The sequence below is a fragment of the Silene latifolia genome, chromosome 1 (genome assembly GCF_048544455.1).
Source record: "Silene latifolia isolate original U9 population chromosome 1, ASM4854445v1, whole genome shotgun sequence".
Classification (NCBI taxonomy): Eukaryota; Viridiplantae; Streptophyta; class Magnoliopsida; order Caryophyllales; family Caryophyllaceae; genus Silene; species Silene latifolia.
The window spans coordinates 111,299,234-111,308,884 of record NC_133526.1 but is presented as its reverse complement, the minus strand read 5'-3'; positions in this window follow the sequence as shown (position 1 = coordinate 111,308,884).

Here is a 9,651-nt window from a genome sequence, read left to right as displayed (position 1 = left end):
CCTCCTTTCTTCAGTACCACTTGAACGGGGCTAACCCACAAAGAATCCGATATAGGGTAAATGATTCCCGCATCAAGTAATTTCATAACCTCCGCTTTTACAACTTCTTGTATATGGGGGTTTAATCTCCTTTGGGATTGGATTGTAGGCCTATGGTTCTCTTCTAGATGAATTCTATGCATGCAAAAATTGGGACTTATCCCTTTAAGATCATCTAGACTATAACCTACAGCCTTTTCATGTTTTTTCAACACATCAAGGAAACTTTCCAATTGGTTCTCATCAAGTTTATCATTAACAATTACGGGTTTAGTTTTAGATTCATCAAGGTAACCATATTTCAAATTTGGGGGAAGGGGTTTTAGAGTTGAAGTTGGTACCTCACTTTCCACCATTGAAGGTTCATTAAGGATTTGCTCCATTTCCATTATACACTCCATCCTCATGGCATACTCAACTTGCTCTTCAGGCTCATCAATCTCATCATAGTCAAATTCCATGACATATTCATCTAGCTCTTCGGCTTGTGTGGTATAACCTTCGATTGGTTGTTCTTCCTTAGTGGATTGGGATGCTTCCACGAGAATGTCATGTATCAACACGGATTGCTCATAAGTAAGTTCCTTATTGGCAAGGGCGGCTTCAAGGATATCTACTTCCAATTCCCAATGCTTATTTTTGGCCTCACTTGCTTCTAAGGCTTCCAATGCTTGCAAAGGGTCTTTGATGAAGGTGATACTCATAAGGTCCTTAACAAAACAATCTATAATATCCATCTTGAAAAGTACACTAAGAGAAAAAGACAAGAGAACCCTTGAGGAGTTTTACTTCCCCAAGGTAAAGAAAGACACAACTAAAAACAATAAACGAAAATCAAATCAAGTTAACACCATCCCCGGCAACGGCGCCATTTTTGGTATCGGTTATAAAACTCGTAGTCAAAAGCTACCTAACCAAAACAATATTTATAACTTTACAAACTACTCTTAGTAAAGAGACAAGTAAAGGTCGGATCCCAAGGGACGGGTATTGATGTAGGATTTTCAATTGTAAATGGTCGTGTCTTAGGGTGTCACAATTTGGGTTGAGATAGCAGATCAACTAAACTAATCAACAAAATAAAAACAAAGTAATTTAAACAAGCAAGATGATTAAAATGATATATAAACAATTGATTAAAAGCACTAGGGTGTCATGGGTTCATGGGAATTGATCATACAAACATATTCTCAAATTATAAGCAAGCAATTACTGTTGTGATGGGATCGAGTTGGTGTATAAGCTTACAATCCCTAAGAAGGTTTGGGTCCCGGAGCTGAATCGATTAGATTGTACAACCCCTACAAGTCGACTTAGTCCATCCTATTCAACTATATGCATGGTCTAATGAGACTCGAGTTGGTGTATAAGCTTACAAGTCTCATTGAAAAGATAGGTGATGGGTAAAAAATGCAAGAATTCATAGGCTCGCATTTCATCAAACATAACATGTGCATAAGTTGAAATCACAACAAGCAAGCAAATTAATTATGAAAACATATTGGATTAAGCATGAATCAATCCCCATGTTGGTTTCCCCTAATTCCATATTAACCCTGGTTAAGGAAACAACTCACTCATTATCAAGTTTAACATGCTAACAAGGTTGTCAATCATACTAGCAAAGAAAAACATGATGAATAAATGAAAGTGATTAACAATAATTAAAAAAGGCTAAGAGAGAATTATACCTATGAAGATGATTCCAAATAATTAAGCAAAGAATAATAGAAGTACTTGATGATAGATGGAAGGTTGTCAATCCTCCAAATAAACCCAAATAATCTTCTAATTACCCAAAATAAATGAAGAAGAATAGAGAAATTAAGGAAATATTAATATTGAGATTTGTATTAAGACTTAATTAAGAGTTGATTACAAGATTAAGAACGTAATTAAGAGAGCATAAAAATTGATTAGAAGTTGATTCCTAATTGATGATAATCTAGGTAGTACAATGGGGTATTTAGACTAAAGATTAAATACAAAGATTAGGGTTATTAAGGGCTTAAATAACTATTAAGTCCTTAAGAAAAGTTGAGGAAATTCTCCTCTCGAAGGAAATGAGCATATCCGTCTTGCTAGTCTTGCCACGATCCGTGCGTCTTGAGATGTGGCACGGGCTCTCTGTCCCATGATCCGAGCGGATTATCTTGAAGACACTCGCATCCTTTAGGTGAAAGACAAGCGTCTTGGCTGGGAGACGCTTGGATGGTGGTGATGGGAGACGCTCGGATCGTGTGTGATCCGCTCGGATTCATCGGCAGACTACTTCTCTTCTTTTCTTCCTTCATAATCCGCGAGGATTATTTCGGGGATGTAAGGATCCTTTCATCATTGCCCATTTCACTTTATTATCTACATAGGCCTTCTAGTGATGTCTTCTCTTTGATGCTTGGTCATTAGATGCATTAGATGCGATCAATTTAGCTCCATTTTGCCATGTAAATACAAGGTTAGTGATGGGTTACGAACTCGGGACAAGGAGATTTATTATTTAATTATGTGATGTTTAAATAATAAATGATTAGAATTTATTAATTAATTTTATACGATATATGTATATGTTTTGAGGTGGAATTAATTAGCTATTTAATTTTACAAAAGGTTGTAAAATTAGCTAAGTGGGATAATATTGACACATTGTATGTTGATAAAATAGTCTTATGACCACTTAATAGTTAAGTAGTCATTGGTAGTTAATTTGTATTATTTAAGTGTTAAATAATAAAACTAATATTTAATTATGTAAGATAATTAAATATAAGACTTATAAGCATTTGTGGGGCAAATGTCGAAAATCAAAATGGACCCAAAATGATCCATATGGACTGATTTTTTAGGGCATTACAAGTGTTCATTTGGTGGCATTTTCCACTCATAATTGTCCCCCCCCCCCCCCCCAACCCAAAATTGCCTATAAATACCACCAAACTCCACCATTTTTTGTTGTTGGAAAAATTGGAAGAAAAATTGGTCTTTTCTTGTTGTTTTGGAAGGCTCACTTGGAGCTTTTAAAGACCTTTTTTCTTCTTATTTTGTTCATCTTAAAACATTTAAAACACATATAAAATAAACTAATAATATTATCAAATTAATAATATAATTAGTACATCAAAATACAAATAAACAAGGTTTACTACTACATATATCTAGTTAGTATTATAGTAGTATTTTGGGTTGATTCTTGGGTGCTTCCTTAGGAGACCATCTATTTTGGTGGTTTGTTGTCTTGGAGGATTATCCATTTTCATAGCTCAAGAACAACATCAAGGAAGGAGTCCTTGAGTTGTGCCCAAAACTTGCCTTATACAATGTAAGGAACTTTTGTCTTAAGATGGTTTAATACCATCTTTTATACTTTTATTTGCATGCATGTAGATTTAGACCATTTTAAATTAATTTGTAATTTTAATATCATAAGATGAGTATTAATATGGTCTAAATAACTAACAACTGGTATCAGAGCATTGTTAAATACATGCATGTTGTCTTAAGACGATTTTAGTAATTTATGAGATAAATTAATAAAATTGATATTATGTTACTAAAATTAGTTTTATCACATAATATGATCTTGCATGTAAATAATCTGGTCTTAGGATGACATGGGACGAAAATTTGATTTTTGTTAAATTTTTCTACTTTTTATAACTTAAAATGGCATAAAATTGAGTAAAAATGCATTAAAATTAATTAAGAGTTAATTAAAATTGATTGCATGTTAATTTTATGCATATTTATTTAGAAATAACCATATGCATGTTATATTTATGATAAAAATAGAAAGTTTAAATTAATGTGATTAATTTAGGTAGTTTATTGATTTTAATTTGATAAAAATTGGTAAATAATGGTTATTTTGCAAATAAATATTGATTTAATTTTAGGGCTCGATATTTTTGAATTTTTAGCTCCTGGAAATTGTTCCAAAATGTACAAAAATTTATTTTAAGTTATTTCAATTTTTATGGTTTGATTTAGAATTAAATCGTAAAAATTGTCGCTTTACCGATTAAATTGTGAAATCGTTTTAAATAAATTTTAAAACAAAAATTTTCATTTGCATGGCATTTTTGGTGTAAGACCAGAATGTTCATGGCTTTGAAATTTATTTTTCCATAAATTTTTAAATGGAATGGAATTTTTGTATGATAATTGTGAATTATTATATAATTTTTTGTCATAATTGTGTTTTAATTCCCGTATAAATTCAAGATAATTGTTGAGAATAATTATTTTGATATTAGACCAGATTAGTATGATGAGTAAGTCTTAAAAGTTTTTTAAGAATTGATTATGAATTTTTATTGGTAAAAATTCCGTCATGGCAAGCTCAATGATCATTGTTGCTAAGTAAGACGATTTGGCATGTCATATTTACATAATGCATTTTTTATTATTCATTTTGATGAATGGTTTTTAACATTATAATTATGTAATTTTTTCCTAATATGGCCATAGGTAGAAGTTGGTATTTCCCGTAATGTAAGGGAATATCGACTTGTTTTGTAATTAATTGCGATTTCGTATCGCCTAATTTGTAATTTATTAATAGTTTTTTGTTTTAATTTTATTACAAATTGTATAATAGGGTATTGTTATGTAATTTAATTATAAGTAATTAGATGAAGCATCTAAAGACGGAGTTTTCATGAAGACGGTGTTTTCGGAAAGGCATTCCGAAATCCTAAAGAACGAGGCCATTTTTATGAAGATTCTAGGGACCAAGGAGTTGGTTTCCAAAGTGTAATAATTTAAATTAATTAGATTAACTAGGTGGCCATATTAGGACCTGTTTGTTTTAATTCTTATATGCATTCATGCCAAATCGTCACTACATGTTTTATTTTTGTTGTTATCGATTTAATCGTCTAGCATTCACTAATTTTGTTCACTTAAAGGTGATAGACAATTAAATTGATAAGATCTCTCACATTTGTTTAAAATTGAGATTAAGCCTTACCAAATAATAGCACCTATGAATCTCTTCTTCATTAGAGGTAGGTTCGTATCACCGAGGTACACTCTTTTTACGTTGGGTAAGTAGGGTAATAAAGGTTATTACACGTGAAAATTGGTTGGACTTAACGGGATAAATATGGGTTGAATCGGTCTACCGTGCCCATATTTATTTCTGGGGCTAAAAGATAGATTTTAAGAAAATCCGTCAACCAAGAGTTCTAGTGTAGAATCAGTCAAAATGTTGACTCACCAAATTTATATAAATATGGGTTGAATCGGTCCACCGTGCCTGTGTTTATATAAAATTGGATCTTGGAATCATTTATATAATTCAGTGGGAGTTCATTATATAAATGGGAACTTGTTAAATAGTTTCACAAGTAAAATATTTCTAGACGATAAATGTTAATCTTTCCTTTATTTCCTTTGTAGTAATCACGATGACTTCTACTAGTGAAACCGTCACCATAGCTAGAGATTCATGGCTACGTTCTTTTATGGACAAATATGTTTTAAAAGCCGACGATAGTAATTTTAAAGATTGGGAGGAACAACTTCGATTAGCTGCCGCAGGTTATGGCAAATTACGCTACCTTGTCAATCCCTCTCCCCCTTCGCCTAGTACTAGGGCCACTGCCGATGTAAGGGAGGCTTTTGCAAATTATCAAAAGTTATCCGCTGCAATAAAAAATGTTTTGATTTTTTCAATGGATCCTGCTTTACAAAGGCAATGTGTCAAGTTTCGCAATGCACATGAAGTATTCTCGAGGCTTTCCACTATGTTTTCTCAAGCCCCGAGGATAATTCAATATGACACCGCAGTTCGTTTCTTTGAGGCTAACCTCAAAGATGGTCAACCTGTAAGTTCACACGTACTTAAAATGATTGAGTACGTGGAAAATTTTGAGGGGTTGGGATGTAAAATCCCCGACGAACTTGTGGTGGACCGAGTACTCCACTCTCTCTCGCACGTCAAGGGATTTACCCAATTTGGGGTAAATTATAATATGACGAACATGAGAAAGAGTTTACATGAGCTCCATTCTCTGCTTGTGCAAGTAGAGAAGGACATGGGATTGAGTGGGAGCACGAGGAAAGATGTGCTTGCGATTAACGTGAAGGGGAAGAAGCAGTTTAAGAGGAACGCAGGTAAGAAGCCCGTACAGGTGGGGGGCAAAGGTAAGGATATTGTGAATATCTCTACCAAGCCTAAACCTAAGAAGGGTAATCCTCTTAAAGATACTTGTAATTATTGTAATAACAAGGGACATTGGAGGCGTAATTGTACTAAATACCTGGATGACATAAAAGCTGGCATTGTGAAGCAGACATGTAATTTCTCAACCGAATCTTTTATGATAGACATAAATTATGCTTCAAATACAACTTGAATATTAGATACTGGTTGTGGTTCTCACTTGTGTAATCATTTGCAGGGCCTAAAAAGCATAAGAAAGCTAAACAAGGGTGATGTCGATCTCCGAATGGGAAACGGGTCTATAGGACACATTAACGAGAAATGCATTAAAAGACTAGTGTCGACTGGTATAATTAAACCTTTTGATTTCGAAGCATTTGGTACATGCGAATCTTGTCTTCTTGGCAAGATGACTCGTTCACCTTTTCTAGGAAAAGGATCTCGAGCTAGTGAGTTATTGGGTTTAATACACACTGATGTGTGTGGTCCAATGACATTCACTGCTAGAGGTAATTATGACTATTTCATTACTTTTACTGATGACATGAGTAGATATGGGTATATCTACTTAATGAGGTATAAAAGTGAAGCTTTTGATAAGTTCAAAGAGTTTCAGAATGAAGTAGAAAACAAATTAAATAAGAAGATTAAATCATTACGATCAGATCGTGGTGGGGAGTATTTAAGCAATGACTTTAGAGATCACCTTAAAGACTGTGGTATTGTATCTCAGTTAACTCCTCCTGGCACACCACAATTAAATGGTGTGGCTGAAAGGAGGAATCGAACTTTATTAGACATGGTCCGATCAATGATGAGTCAAACAGAGTTACTTAAGTCATTCTGGGGTTTTGCCATTTTATCTGTTATACAATCACTTAATAAAAGTCCCACTAAAGCAACTGACAAAACTCCATATGAGATATGGAAAGGGAAAGTCCCAAATCTGCGATACATAAAAGTGTGGGGTTGTGATGCTTATGTCAAGAGCAAGTCTGACGATAAGCTTGCGCCTCGTTCTGAAAAATGTATTTTTCTAGGCTACCCTAAGGAAACTTGTGGATATTACTTCTACAATAGTAACGAGAATAAAGTGTTTGTTGCTCGTGAAGCTGTCTTTCTAGAAAAGGAGTTTATTTCTAGAAGACAGAGTGGGAGAATTTGAACTTGATGAAGTTCAAGAGCCACAAACTGATGTGACAGTGCAGGAAGATGTTCCTTCTACGTCTGAATCGGTTATTGTTCCTGTTGAACCTAGGAGGCCAGAAAGGGTTAGTCGCCAGCCTAATAGATAGCTTGGTATTATCGAGGAAGATGGTGACTATGAGGTTTTACTTTTGGAAAGTGATGAACCAAATACCTACAAAGCAGCTATTACGAGTTCTGACTCTAAGCTATGGCTCGAGGCCATGCAATCCGAAATGGATTCCATGTATGATAATCAGGTATGGGACCTGGTTGACTTACCTAAAGATGTTCGACCTCTTCAGTATAAGTGGATATTCAAGATTAAAATTGGCATGGATGGACATAAGGATGTCTACAAAGCTAGATTGGTGGCAAAAGGTTTCACTCAGGTTCATGGTTTACACTATGATGAAACTTTTGCATCAGTTGCTATGCTTAGATCTGTTCGGATAATGTTAGCGATTGCTGCATTTCATGATTATGAGATATGGCAAATGGATGTCAAAACCGCTTTCCTGAACGGGTTTCTGGAAGAGGAAGTGTTCATGACACAACCTGAAGGTTTTGTGGATCCTAAAAATCCTAACAAAGTATGCAAACTTAAGAGATCCATTTATGGTCTTAAGCAAGCGTCAAGGAGTTGGAATCATCGTTTTGATCATGTTATTAAACAGAATGGTTTTTCTCGAACTGTTGAGGAACCATGTTTATACATGAACTTTAGTGGGAGTCAAGTTGTTTTCTTACTTCTTTATGTGGACGATATATTACTCATTAGGAATGATGTTGATATGTTTGCTTTTGTTAAGAAGTGGTTAGGAAATCACTTCCAAATGAAAGATTTGGGAGAAGCTCAACGCATCTTGGGTATCCGGATCTATAGGGTTAGATCCAAAAGGATATTAGCATTGAGTCAAGAAGCCTATATCGATAAGATTCTTGACCGATTCAATATGAAAAACTCCAAGAGAGGTTTTCTACCTATGGGCAGTGGGATCACTTTGAGTAAGTCACAGTGTCCTACTGAGCCTAAGGATATTGAACGCATGAAATCGATTCCCTATGCTTCCGTTGTTGGATCGATCATGTATGCTATGATGTGTTCTCGTCCTGACGTCTCGTATGCTTTGAGTATGACGAGACGTTTTCAGAAAACTTCAGGTGAGAGTCACTGGATAGCCGTCAAGAATATTCTGAAGTACTTGAGAAGGACTAAAGATTCATTCTTAGTGTTTGGAGGAGAATCTGAATTACGTATAAGAGGTTATACGGATGCCAGTTTCCAAACCGATAGGGATGATTTGAAATCTCAGGCTGGTTTTGTCTTTTTGTTGAACGGAGGGGCGGTTTGAAAGATCATAGATCCTAATTAGACACTCTAATTAAATGTCAAATTATCTCATAACTTGAGTTTATCTGATCTATGGAACATGCATGCAATATAAAAGCATATAAATATAAAAGAAGAGGAAAATAATTTTCCTTACATTGAGAAATGGTAGTATTTGGGCACAACTAAGATCACCCATCTTGGTTGTTCTTGAGCTTAAAATAAATGGCACGATCCTCCATCTTCAAGTGTCCAAAATAGAACACCTCCTTTCTTAAGCACCCAAGAACTTACCCAACAACCTTACTAATATTAACTAGATATTAATAAGATTACCCTTGATAATATGTAAATATTACTAACAATCTTAGTAATAATTTTGTTTACTAACATCTTAGTAAATTATGGTTTTAGAGAGAAAGACCAACAAGCTTTTCACATGCAAATACACAAAATGAAGTAGTGTGTAAAAATGAGCAATAGTTGGTCCATAAAGAGGAGAAAAACCGGGTGGGAGTTGGTGGAGTGAGGGAGTGTACTTCTTTTTTATTTTTGTCCAATCTTATCTCACATGCAAATGATCATAAGATGACTTATGAAAGAAACAACAAGTAAAGTGAAATGATTATGTCTATAATCATCCACTACACTCGATTTACACGGTCCAATGTCTCATTTACGGGTCCATTTTGGTTCTTATATTTGTCGCACAAATACGTGTAAATTTTATTTAAACATCATATCATGTTTAAATGCATCCAATTAATTTCCTCTAAATCACTCTGTAAATATATGTGTACCGCTACACATATAGTTTACTTACCAATACTAATCACATTAGTCAATTAGTACTAATTTAATAATTAACTGCTTAATCATTAATTCCCGTCTCAAATAGTTTATTATTTAATTATCGCATAATTAAATAATA